The sequence below is a fragment of the Castor canadensis genome, chromosome 8 (genome assembly GCF_047511655.1).
Source record: "Castor canadensis chromosome 8, mCasCan1.hap1v2, whole genome shotgun sequence".
NCBI classification, from domain to species: Eukaryota; Metazoa; Chordata; class Mammalia; order Rodentia; family Castoridae; genus Castor; species Castor canadensis.
Window position 1 is genome coordinate 46,761,345 of NC_133393.1, and position 12,740 is coordinate 46,774,084.

Here is a 12,740-nt window from a genome sequence, read left to right on the forward strand (position 1 = left end):
GCCTTTAAAAAAGAAGGAAATACTGCCGCCTATGACAATGTGGGCAAACCTGGAGTAGGTTATGCTAAGTGAAATAAGCTAGGCACAGCAAGACAAACGCCACATGGAATCACTCACATGTGGAATCTAGGAAGTTGAATTAGAAGCACAGAGTAGGATGGTGGTTGCCCGGCGTTAACAGATCGGGTGGGAGGGGATTTGGGAGAAGTTAGTAAAAGCATAAAGGCTCAGTTTTGCCTGACAAATTTTATATACCTAGTGTAAAGCAAGGTGACTAATAATATCTTATACTTGAAATTTGCTGCAAGTATGTCTTAAATATTCTCACCACAAAAATACAACAAAAAGTCGTAAATTCATTAGATTGATAGTGGTAACCACTTCACAATGGGTCTGTAGACTGAAACATGTACACTTCTGATATACATAATTTTTATTTGTCAATTATACCTCAATAAAGGTAGGGAAAATTATTTTTAATAAAACTTTTGTTTTCCTAAGACAAAATAAGGAAAACTACAATTACTGTTTCAGAGTCAGCTTTCAAATGTTTATACAAAGTCCTGTGTGAGAGAAATGGTTTCAACCCCAGAGGCTTACCTCACAATAGCTATAAAAGAAAAAAGGAGGCTCTGCTTCCTCCAAAAACCTTTGACTCTGTTTCCCAGCTAGGCAACACATCTTCCCCGCTGTTCCTGTTCCGTTTTTTCTTAATGGAAACCCAACAAAACCTCATGAGCAAATAAGTCCTTTACGGCCCAGTTTTCCTAGGGCTTATAGGTAAAAACAAAAAAGTTATTTGCCACTTCCTCCCACATGTATTGTTTTCTATAACTATCAGAGAAAAGTGTTAGTGATCTAGCAACTTTAAGAAAACAAAAAACCTAGTAACTCTCTAGAAGAAACAAAGTTCCAAAAGCATTCATAGAAACTAAGGAAAGTTAAGTCATTTATGGGTACAATGTTTCCAACAAAGAATTTCCAAAATCGCCACGCAATTGTTAAACAAATCATTCAGATTTGAACTTTTTTTTTTTTCTTTTTCCATCCTTTGGGAGTTCAAGAAAGAAAAACCTTGGTTCTGTAAGAGCTTGAATGTGAGTAAAAAAGGTCCAATCAGAAAGCAAATCACAGTTCAGTCCCAATAAGACAGTAGGTTTACTAATTACTGGCCAGGCATGAAAAGCAGTATTGTTGAGGAGTTCACCCAAGGACGCCCACACGGGACAGTGGATCACTTTTCCCTAAAACTGATCCACCTTCTAAGTTTGATACCTTATTGTTTTTGGTGAAAAATGAATCAAATCTGATTTCCCAAAAAAGACTTTCTAAAAAAAAATAGTTACAAGGCTTTTCTGTAAAGACTTTAGAGAGCTTAATTTTAATATAACTAAATGAAATATACTTCTAAGCTCCACTAGAGAGCATGCGTAAGAATTCTCAAAGTTTTCTTTCAATCATTCTTACTACAGACAATGTGAAGTAAGATATATGACAATAACTAAGATATTTCAATTATAGAGAGTAGAGAAAGGGACCAAGATTTCAGTGACAGAGAAATGTAGATTGACTTTGTTGAAGAGCAACAACCCCAATGAAACAACACTCTCAGCTGACTCTGTAACCTGCTTTGACCAATGGAATGGTAGAGCTGATGGACTTCCTAAGCTAGGTGGTGACACTTCTACGGGCAAAGACAGCTGCCATTGTAAGAAATCTGACTACCCAGATACTTCCATGTTGTGAGGAAGCCCAAACTACAGAAGTTCATGGATAAGTAAGATAGAAGAGGAGGGGGAAAAAAGGGAGAGGAAAAGAAGGAGGGAAGAAGGGAGGGAGTGAGAGGGAGGGAGGAAGAATGAACCATCCAGCCAGTCCCCAACCACTTCGGTTGGTAAGATGTCATCCTGGATGTCTTGTCCATTGGAGCGTTGGATGACTCCAGCACTAGCCACCATCCAGCTACATGAAAGATGAACGAGAACCAGCTTGCTGAACCCGACTAGGACTGACAGGACTGAGAGAAGATGTATTGTGATTTTCAGTTGTTATGCCTGGGGGGATTTGTTTTACAGTAATAGATAACTAACACAAGAAGAGAGGAGAGGATAAGAGAGATTAAGAGCAGGAGAAGAGAGAAGGGAAATCTGACCATGCTAGGAGGGGAGAGATTGCATGTCATTCTTAAGAATAATGATTGTCCAATGGTGAGAGGCAATGTTTATAACTAAGGAAGAATCCTGATCCCGTGATTCCCAGAACTCTGGTGGAGATGCCAGGGGGGTCATAAGTTCAAGAATAGCTGAGCTACATAGCAAGACCCTGTCAAGAGAAAAATAGAAAAAAAAAAAAAAAGGATTCTGGCAGATGCTCACAGACAGGTATACAGAGATAAAGATCCTAAAAATGAGAAAAACAGAAGCACAATCCAAAGCATTCATGCTATTAACAATGTGAATTAGAACCCCTTGCTTTTTAGGGGCATTCCCATTTCTTCTCTACTAAGACAACATTGTTTTAAAACACTCTGAATGTATTTTCTTTTATCCTTTTTTAGGGAGATTCATGGTCTCTGTAGCCCCATGAGTTTCTACACCCTTTGCCCAGTCCTTACCTTACAGTCTTCTGAGCCTCTAAGGAGGCTTATTCTTATCTCCAACTGTGTCACACTCACTCTCCCCAGGATACCTCGGCCACCGTCACTTTTGTTTGCTTGGAGCTCATTTTTCTCTCTACTCTTTTGCCTACAATTGGATTTGCACAGTACTTTTGCTAATACTACATAGGGATACAAGAAATAAACCCAAGTTTGTTACTGCCTCCAGGTACACTTAAAGACAGCTGGGTAGAGTATCAATGTTCCCAAGAAACTTAACCAAACTGTATGATTCTGGACTCCTCAAATGCGAGACAGTTCAATACATGAGAAGGGAACGAAGAGGACTGGATTTTAAATTCAGTGTCTATTTTGTATCACCTAGCATGTGATTTATCAATGGCAGTGCCACCAGTAAGTATATAAGTAAGTAGCAGCTAAGAGTGTTGATGAAGTGCCAAAGTGCCACTCTGGTTTGGGATCCTGGCTCCACTCTTTCTTAGGTGATGCTCGGCAATATATTAAAGTTTCAGTATCTGTTAGATGAGAACAGCGTTTTTGAAGATGAAGTCAGACAACCTATACAAAATAGCCAGTGGCAATGCAAGTGAAGTGCTCAGTAAATGTTAGTTGTAATAATGCTTGGCCTGCTTTTCCAGACTCTAATTCCTCTCAGCTTACAATGTGCCTTTGCTGAGTCATTCAAATGTACTCATTTGTCCACAGATAAGGCCAATTAACACTTCCTCTAAATTAGCTTTTAATTTGCAAATAATGCATTCTGCCAAAAGGGCAGTCAGTGAAATTTCCAATCATCCTTGGCACTCAGCTTATGAATACAGTGCTGTATTCTTGGAGGCATTCTTAGATATTTTTTACCCCAAGGACCATATAAAACACTTTTAATGGTAATGACCTTTTACGAGGTCACCTACTTTTTGCTGTTTGCAGTTTGTAAGGGTAATAAAAACAAAGCAACAAACTGCCTTCTTTTAACTATGATTCCCCCACTACTACTTCATAGAAATAAGGATATTTTAATATAGGTATTTTCTGAAAAGTATCCAAGTCTAAATTATTTCAAATAAAATTGTCTAGAAAAAAATAAAGACATCACCTATTTTGACTGCAAATAGAAAGGAGACAAGAAAAAAAAAAGCAATACAGGTGAAAGAAAAGAACAGAAAAATCTGTTTAGGACATTTACTTTTATGAGCAACCACATACATTACTTCCTCACTAGCTGGACTTACTTTCTGGGTAATTCAGTCTACATTAGCTAAGGTGATTATGGAACTTGCCAGTAAATTCTGCATTTGCCAAAGGCATCATGTTTCCACTGATATTTAAACACAAAACATGAAACTCAAAATGGCACAAGTTTATTTAATTTCAGGTAATAAGGACAGTCTCCAGTAATCTTCCAAGGGTGGTAACAATGGCAGCCTTTTGACTTTTATATTGTACAAGCATAAAACTTTGAGTGGTGTGAACTCCCTAACACTCTTTTTGACCTCAATGAGGTCAAAAACACCTTCCAGGGTTCACCAAATCCTTACTAACACTCTGAGAATCACAAAATGTTAGGAAGACACTATTTTCCTGGCTGCTATCCAAATGACTTTTTAAAGCTTTAATTCTTTTAAAATAATTACAGACCCTCAGCTGCAAAAATAGTAAAGTGGTCTCACGTACCCTCAGCCATGTGACATCTTACATGATTGAAGTGCAATGTCCAGACCAGCAAAGTGACACTGGCACAGCACATTAGCTGGGCTATAGCTTCCTCGGATTTCACTTACATCGTTTTGTAGGTATGTAATTCTCTGACACTGAGGTACGTGCCATACATTCTTATAACCACCACCAGAACTCTTATAACCATCCAGAACTCTGTCACCACAAAGGAAATCCTGGGCTGCCTTTTTAGTCCAATGAATTTTTAAGCTAGACTCAGTACATACACTGTAAAGGGCTTTACAACCAACATTAAACAACTACACTGTCATTAGTAGAAAGCGAAAACCAACTTGTTTATTGTTTTTAAAAAATTGCTTTGGAATAATTCTAAATATGGGTATTAATGTCACTTTAGGTTGGAAAGGTGCTTAGGAGCTACAACATGTTTTACTAGGGAGAGAAGTAGATCTCAGCTACCATCAGGGAACACACTCAGCACTTAATAAACACATGCCAGGAAAAAAGACTTAGTAATCATGCCTATCCAGGGATAGGGACCATTAATGCCAAACAAACAACCACATTTTTTGCCCACTTATGAGGACCATTAAAAAGAAGCAATCAGATCACATTGAGTATAAATCAGTATACACAGCATGCAATTTTCACAAATGAGAATTTTTACATCTTCTGTCAAACCACAGATGGGACAACCTAAAAAGAAAAGTAGAGCTAGACATGGCAGTACACATCTGTGATCATATCACCTGGCAGGAGGATCAAAAGTGTGAGGCCAGCCTAGACAACAAAGCAAGATCTTGTCTCAAAAAAAAAAAAACCCACCAAAATTAAATTTAAAAAGAATGGGGTGTGTGGTGGGGGGGAAGACATAGTGTCTCACACCTGTGATCCCAGCTACTGGGGAGGCAGAGAGAGGAGAATCAAGGTTCAAGGCTACCCCAGACAAAGTTAGCATGAGACCCTATCTGGAATAAAAAAGTAGGGCTGGCAGAGGGCCTCAAGTGGTAGAGTGCCTACCTAGGAAGTGTGAGGCCCTGAGTTCAAACTCCAGTACTGCAAAGAACAAAAAATAAAAAAAACAACCAAAACAAACAAACAAAAAGTAAAAAGATCAAGAAAAGGACTGGGGACATGGCTGAAGAGGGCAGAGCATCAGGATCTGCCTAGATGTGAGGCCCTGAGCTCCATCTGGGAGTGGAGGGGCTTACAGGGTAATGGGGAGCAGAGGAGAGGGGAGGTTCTGCTACACCTCTCACTTCCACTACAGAGCAGAAATGGGCAGAATGTCCTCACTGTGATGGTAGAAAAAATTAAACCTTGTACTCACTGTGTCAGAACAATCATTTCTTTTACATGACTTGATTTTTCTAGGCGGTTTTTAAATGTTATTCCTTTGCTATGCCACAGCCTCACTACGATATGCCTTTGTGTATGTGTTTTCACATACTTGGATTACACGTAATTCATTTATCTGTAATTTCTACCTTCTATTAGTTCTGGAAAATTCTGTTAGCTCAGCAATTATGCCTTTTTCCATTCTCTTTAGAGTCTCCTTCAAAATGACAATCAAGTTCACCAATTCTCTACTCTGCTGTGTTTAATATGTGGCTTAAGTTACTTGTTAACAGTTTTTCACTCTAATGATTCTTTTTTTTAATTCCCAGTACCCCGATTGTTGTTTTATCTACTCAGTAATTTCCAATGGCCAGTTGTCCTGTCATATTATTTGTTATGCTATTACTTATTCTTTTTCTCTATATATACTCCTTATATTTCCTATCTAACTTGGAGTCTGTTCTCCAACACAGAGTGGGGGGGGGTACTTAATTCTGATCGCTCTCCAATTCCTCAGATGATGCTCATTTGGTGATCTATTTCCTTTATGTGTTTGGGGATTTTTTTAGTTTCAGGTAATTTCTGTTTGAAACTCATACTGAATGTTTAAATTGGTGTTGCTTTTGTTCAAACAAGCAAATATACTTTTGCTTTTGTGAGTTACACTACCATCCCAGAACCTCTTTACCTCCCTTGGAGCATCAAAGCTTACTCCAGAAACCTCAGCGGTTTCTTTCCCCCACCTTATCCAGGGCCCCACGCTGGGCTCAGGAACCATAGTAGTGCTGGTCTTTGCTCTCACAAAAACCCACCCAGGGGAGTCCTCAAAGATGTCCCTGAGTCCCTGTCCCCAACTCAGCCTGTTTGCTTTTGTTTATCCTGGATAAGCAAAAGGTCCCACAGATTATGCACTCTGCAATAATTCCAGAATCAAGATCTTTATCTTACCTTTTATGCTTGGAAAATGACATTCGGGACACATTCCTCTCAACTCCTAAAGATACTGTAAAACCAGCCTAATGCCAGAAGAGTTTACAAAGCAGTTTCACACACATTATTATCTAATCTGTTTGTCAGAATAGTCCCAGAGGTAGGCAGAGAAAATATTACCACCGCCATCAAATCAATAGCAATCTGAGGCCAGAGGCGACTGTGTGGCCTTCTGTGCCACTTCCTTTCACGATTTCAACAATTCTCTTTATGCTTATTCCCAAATGCCCATCTGCAGCCCACTGCTCAGCTTAGGGACATGATTATCTTACTGCCAGGCACACTTGTTCCTCCAGATGTCCCCTACCCCGCCCCCCCCCCATTTGAAGACATCATGCAGAAAATGAAACTGGCTACCTTCCTGTTAAACTACCCCTGTTACTCTACTTGGTCACTCCAAATTGTCCAATCAATCACCAACTCCTGTTAATTTTACCTTCTAGAACTGCAATGTCCAACACAGCAGCCACACCACAGGCAGCTATTTAAATTTAGACTGTCTAAAATTAAAATTGCTGTTCATCCCAATAAACATGTTTAAAATGCTTTCTTTTTGCCTTCAAAATTCCAAAGACCAAAACAGTTATAATTGTTATGAGAAGTCAAGGTGAAAGGTCAGATTTTTGTTATGCAATTGGACTTCTTTCTTAGCATTTTCTTTTATCTTTTTGGAGTTTTAGGTTTATATAAAACCTGGGTGGAAAGCACAAAGAGTTCTTGCATATCCACCCCTCCCCCCTCCCAGGTGCCCCTCTCACTGATATTCCCCATTCCTGTAGTGCTTATGTCATAACTGATGAGACCAAATAGACACATACTGTTACCTAAAGTTAGCACTTTACCGTGGGTTTCATACTTGGTGTGCACTCCAGGGATGTGGAATATATGATGGTGATGATATCTACCATTATGGTACCATACAGGGCACACTGCCAAATTTAAAGTGTTTGTAGCCATATGTGGCTGGTAGAGACTATTAAAAATCCCGTCATTCTTATTTTATCCATTTTTAAAGGCTTTTTTTTCTTTCTTAAGGAACTATTTCTATGGCACTTTTCTATAACCTTTTCATTCCTGTGTACAGTAGCTTAAAACTGCAGTGATTGAACACAACCCACATGTTTGTATAAATTATTGAAATCCATTTGCACCTTGTAAGAATGGACTTAAAAGTACTACTGGGTATGTGTGCTGAAAATACACTGATTGCTCAAACATAAGGAAATGGCCCAGTGAACATGGTTGTGGGAGGGGAAAGAGGAAACAAAGCTAGTCAGATGGAATTGAACATTCCATCACCACAGAAAGTTCTGCTAGACAGCACAGGTCTAAAGGTGTCTCAAGTTCACCCTTCCTGCTCCCTCCACTACCATGACACTTGGGCAGGATCCTGGTCCTGCACCTCTATTTGGCTCCTCGTGTGTCTACACTCCATGTCCCACGCTGCAGCCAGTACCTAAGTCACAGGTCTCACTTAGAACCTGCTGCTCACACCATGTCTCCATCCACCTTTCCTGGCCTTCAAACTCAACTATTGTGGTACATCTAACTACTCTAGTTTTCTTCTCGTCAGACCTCCCAGGTCCCCATGCCTTTGCCTTCCTTAAACAATCTCCTTGCTCTTTATATATCTTTTTTTTTTTTTTTGGTGTGGTGCTGGGATGGAATCCAGGGCTAGGCACCCTCTAGCCTCTCTTTGCCCTTTCACAAACCCCAAATTTTGAAAACCCTTTAGTGTATATGTCAATAAAAATAATTTGTTAAAGCAATAAAACAAAGTTAGATATATCAAAGTTCTTATTGCCCCATAATTATTAATGTCTTGATGAAAACATAAAACTTTAACTTTTAAAAATATGTTTTTACTTAGTTTTAACTGTTTCTCTTTTACAAGTATTCTGTGTACTTGAGATACTTAATGGGTACTTATCTTAGTCCATTTGGGCTGCTCTAATTACCATTATGTTAGCTTTCCATCACTATGACAAAATACATGAGACAGTCAACTTGTAAGGAGAAAAGGTTTATTTTTGCTCTTAGAGTCAGAGGTTTTGGTCCATGGTCACTTGGCCCTGTTGCTTTGGGTCACTGGCAGCACAGTGCATGATAATGGTAGCATGGGGGCAGAGGAGGCCTGTTCACCTTAAGGGGTGGCCAAGAAGTAAGGAGAGAGACAGGAAGGGGCCAGGGTCCCGATATCCCCATCAAAGGCACTCTCCCAGTGATTTAACTCTTCCTACCAGGCCCACCACCTAAAAATGCCACTACCTCCCAATAGCATCCCAGGCTATGACCAAGCCTTCAATACATGGCCTTTTAGTAACATTTCAGATCCAAATGATAGCACCTATAGACTGGTTGGCTCATAAACAATAGAAATGTATTTTTCACAGTTCTGAGAGCCAGAAGTTCAGAATCATGGCACCAGCACATTCAGTTTGCTGAGGCCTGCCTCCCTGGTTCATTGATGGTACCTTCTTGCCATGTCCTCACATGACTGCAGGGACAAGGCAGGTCTCTGGGACTTTTTTTCTTCTTTTCTTTTTGGAGCTAGGGGATTGAACCCAAGGCTGCACAAACACTGAACATGAACTCTACCACAAAGCTACACCCTTAGTCTCATGAGGCTCCTTTCATAAGGATGCTAATCCCATTAGAAAGAGCTCTGATTTGATGACCTCATCAGCTGACAAAGGCCCCACCTCCTAATACCAGCACATTGGGAATTAGATTATAACACAGGAATCTGGTGGGGAGGGTCACCAACATTCAGTCTATTGCAATAATGCAGATATTTTAAGTATTCCTTTAAGATTGAATTCCAGGACATCTTCTGCTATGATTTGGATCTTAAATGTCTCCCAAAGGTTCATGTATTAAAGGCCTGGTTCCCACCATGACACTATTGGGAGGTAAGAGGTAGGGCCTACAGGGAGGTCTGAGGTCCAGCGACTTCCCCTTGGAAGGGATAATGGGACCCATCATCTTCCAGTTTCTTTCACTTCCCAGCCATGAAGCAAGCAGTCTTGCTCTGCCACAGGCTTCTACTATGACACGCTGCCTCACCATGGGACCCAAAAGCAGCACAGCCAATTATTGATAATGGACCAAAACCTCCAGAACTGTGAGCAAAACAACCCTCTCCTCTTTGTAAGTTTACCATCTCAGGTATGTTACAGTGATGGAAGTTAACTGATACACTTTCTTTTTTTTTTTTTGAAATTGACCTCATGATTTTATTTTCTTCATAAAAAAACAAAAAATGGAGTTTAGAACTGGATCACTTGTCCCCTCCCAGTTCAAAATGCTTGCATCTCTTAATAGCCAGCATTCTCTTAGATCTGCAGTTGGGCTCAACACACTCAAGCCTCAGCACTATTTTCTTTGTAGTTTTAGCTTTTTTCTGGAAAATGGGCTTGGTCTGCCCACCATAGCCACTCTGCTTCCTGTCATAACACCGTTTTCCCTGGGCACACAGAGAATCCTTGCCCTTCTTGTACTGGGTCACTTTGTGAGGCTGGTGCTTGCCGCGCTTTTTACAGAAAGTCCGGCGGGTTTTAGGAACATTAACCATGATTATGGGAGGGCTATCCGCACCAAAAGAAAGCCTGATATACTTTCCTTACCTGCCTTTCTCTACCAATCCACCCCAAAGTGGCATCACTGCCCTCAAATCTAGGTTCCCATGAAAATCCTCAGCTCTGTATCCCTACTTCATGCTAAAAAGATCACCTATTACACTGTAAGCCCCACAAAGGCAGGTTCCATGTCATATTCACCTTCATGCCCCAACAGAGGGCTTAGGCCTGGTGCTGAAGGACGTGTATGGAATGAGTGCCCAGCCAGGACTGGGTGGTCTTTCTGATCTCTGTAGTATCCCTAAGGGATGTAAGGAGCAAGAACAGAACTCACACTTCTCACTCCAGCCCAGCATCTTTCCCCAAAACCAGGGGGAGCGCTACAGAACAGAAACAGCTGAGCTGTGGGCCTCAGAACATCTGCCTTGTCTTGTTTTTTTTTAAAGCACCAGTCCTATTGGCCCAAGTAACTAATTTTCATACTGGTTTGCATTCTACTTTCAGGATGCAAACTCCAAGCACACTAAATTTTTTTAAAACAAAGGAAGGAAATTAATCAGATAAAATTACCTCAATTATACTCAAGCTGTATCCCAACATCACAATGCATAAGAAAAGCAGAATGGATTTCTAAATTACATCCTCATTTCAGAAAAACAGACCTCTGAAACACTCACTTCTCTCCAATTCTGTTTTCCAACTGCAATGAGATTTACATGACATAACACTGACCGTTTAAAGTGAAGCATTCAGTACATCCATAATGTGCAATCACTGCCTCTTGCTGGTTCCAGAACACTTTCATCCCCCCCGCCCCCCGCACCGAGAAAACCCATTAAGCAGTACTTCCCCATTCCTGCCCTTCTCCAGGCTCTAGCCACCATCAGTCTTTGTTCTATTTCTATGGACTCACCTATTCTGGACGTCTCACCTAAATGGAACATGTAATATGTGGTCTTTTCTGACTGGTTTCTTTGGTTTAACATCATTTTCTCAAGGTTCATCCATGTTGTGTATGTCAACACTTCATTCTTCTACAGTTGAGTAACATTCTATTGTACATATATCTCATCCTTTATCCACTCATCCACTGATGGACACTCGGGCTCTTTCTACCAATAGTAAATAACGCCATTATGAACACACACACATTTGTTTGAGTGCTCATTTTTAATTCTTTGAGGCATATATCTCTTTCATTCTCACTCATCTCTCTTTCTCAGCCACTGACTCCCAGAGGTAACACTGGAAGGGTCGATACTGTCCTTTGATGTCGACACATGGCCTGGCCCAAGCATAAGGGTGAAGAGCTAAGTCTCCTCTCCCCAGGGTCAACTGTGTGGCACACAGTAGAAAGAGGCTGGAAAGTCAATGGGCACTACATCAACTGCTGAACGCAGTGCCTGGAACACAGTAGGCTCACAATGAACATTTGCTGAGCCTGATAGAAATAAGGTTAATCCAGGAAACTCACAGAAGAGACTAAGAAGGAAAAATAAGGTAATGTGGACTGATAGTCACAGATACCCTAGATCAACATCATGGGAAGGACGGCAAGGCGGGGGGTCAGCTACATCTCCAGCACAGATGAGAGAGAAGAAATCTTGGCAACGCTGAATTGGATGGCCATTGTCTCTTTGAAAATCAGGGGTTTAGCAAGCAGGAAATACTGGGTACAACAGCCAGAGTGTGACCCAGAGGTGGCACTCTTTCTAACTATATCAAGGAAATGAACCATTTCCAGTCTCTCCCAGCTTCTATAGAGAAGCCATAAAATTTGGAACTCAAGACATTGTGTTATTTTATCACATATTGGAGCACAGACTCAATAACCCATTTATCATGGATCTCCAAGAGAGCCATAAGACAACAGGTGATGCATCCTTCTCCTGAGAGCCTTACTTAGCACATTGTCTACCATGGAGATTTTTCTTCACATACTCTCTTACCTAGCCAATACATTCTACTGCTTCCATGAAAACATCTGGGGGATGCAGGGAGGCTGAAAAATCCACAAGATGAAAAATCACCTCTTGAATCATGAAGAGTTGAACTATGTTGACCAACAGTTTCTCTCATTGGGTGGAAGCTTAAATAAACACTAAATCCTGCCTTTCTCCACAGTGGACTTTTGACCATGACAATGGAGTACTCGGTTTGACGAAACATTCAACTTTTGAAAGTAAAAAAAGTAACAGGCCAGTTCCTTACTTGGGTTCCCAGGATTACGGAGCTCATAATCCTATCAAATTACACCACATCAAATGGCCTATTATTATTCACGGCACAGCACCATGTGCCAAACATGGGGATGTGGGGATAGAGCACTTTCTCATGATCCCTTCCAAACTCTCCCCCACGTGACTGGCCCAGGGCAGCCTGAGCTGTGGAGATCGCCAGCACAATGGGAGGCACCTGACGTGGCCCTCCCAATTCACCTCCATAAGGCACCAGTAGTGAGTGAAAGCAAGCCCAGGCATGCTCCCACTGAGGGCTGTCCACAGGGACAAGGAACTTTGCTTTGTGCCTCATCTAGTCCA

The 12,740-nt window shown here is 40.9% G+C and overlaps 1 protein-coding gene across 1 annotated transcript in view; it reads right to left on the reverse strand.

Annotated features, from left to right (window-relative positions):
- Bmp6 (bone morphogenetic protein 6) overlaps positions 1–12,740 on the reverse strand; it is a 147,377-nt gene that overhangs the window by 29,550 nt on the left and 105,087 nt on the right. The window lies entirely within an intron of this gene.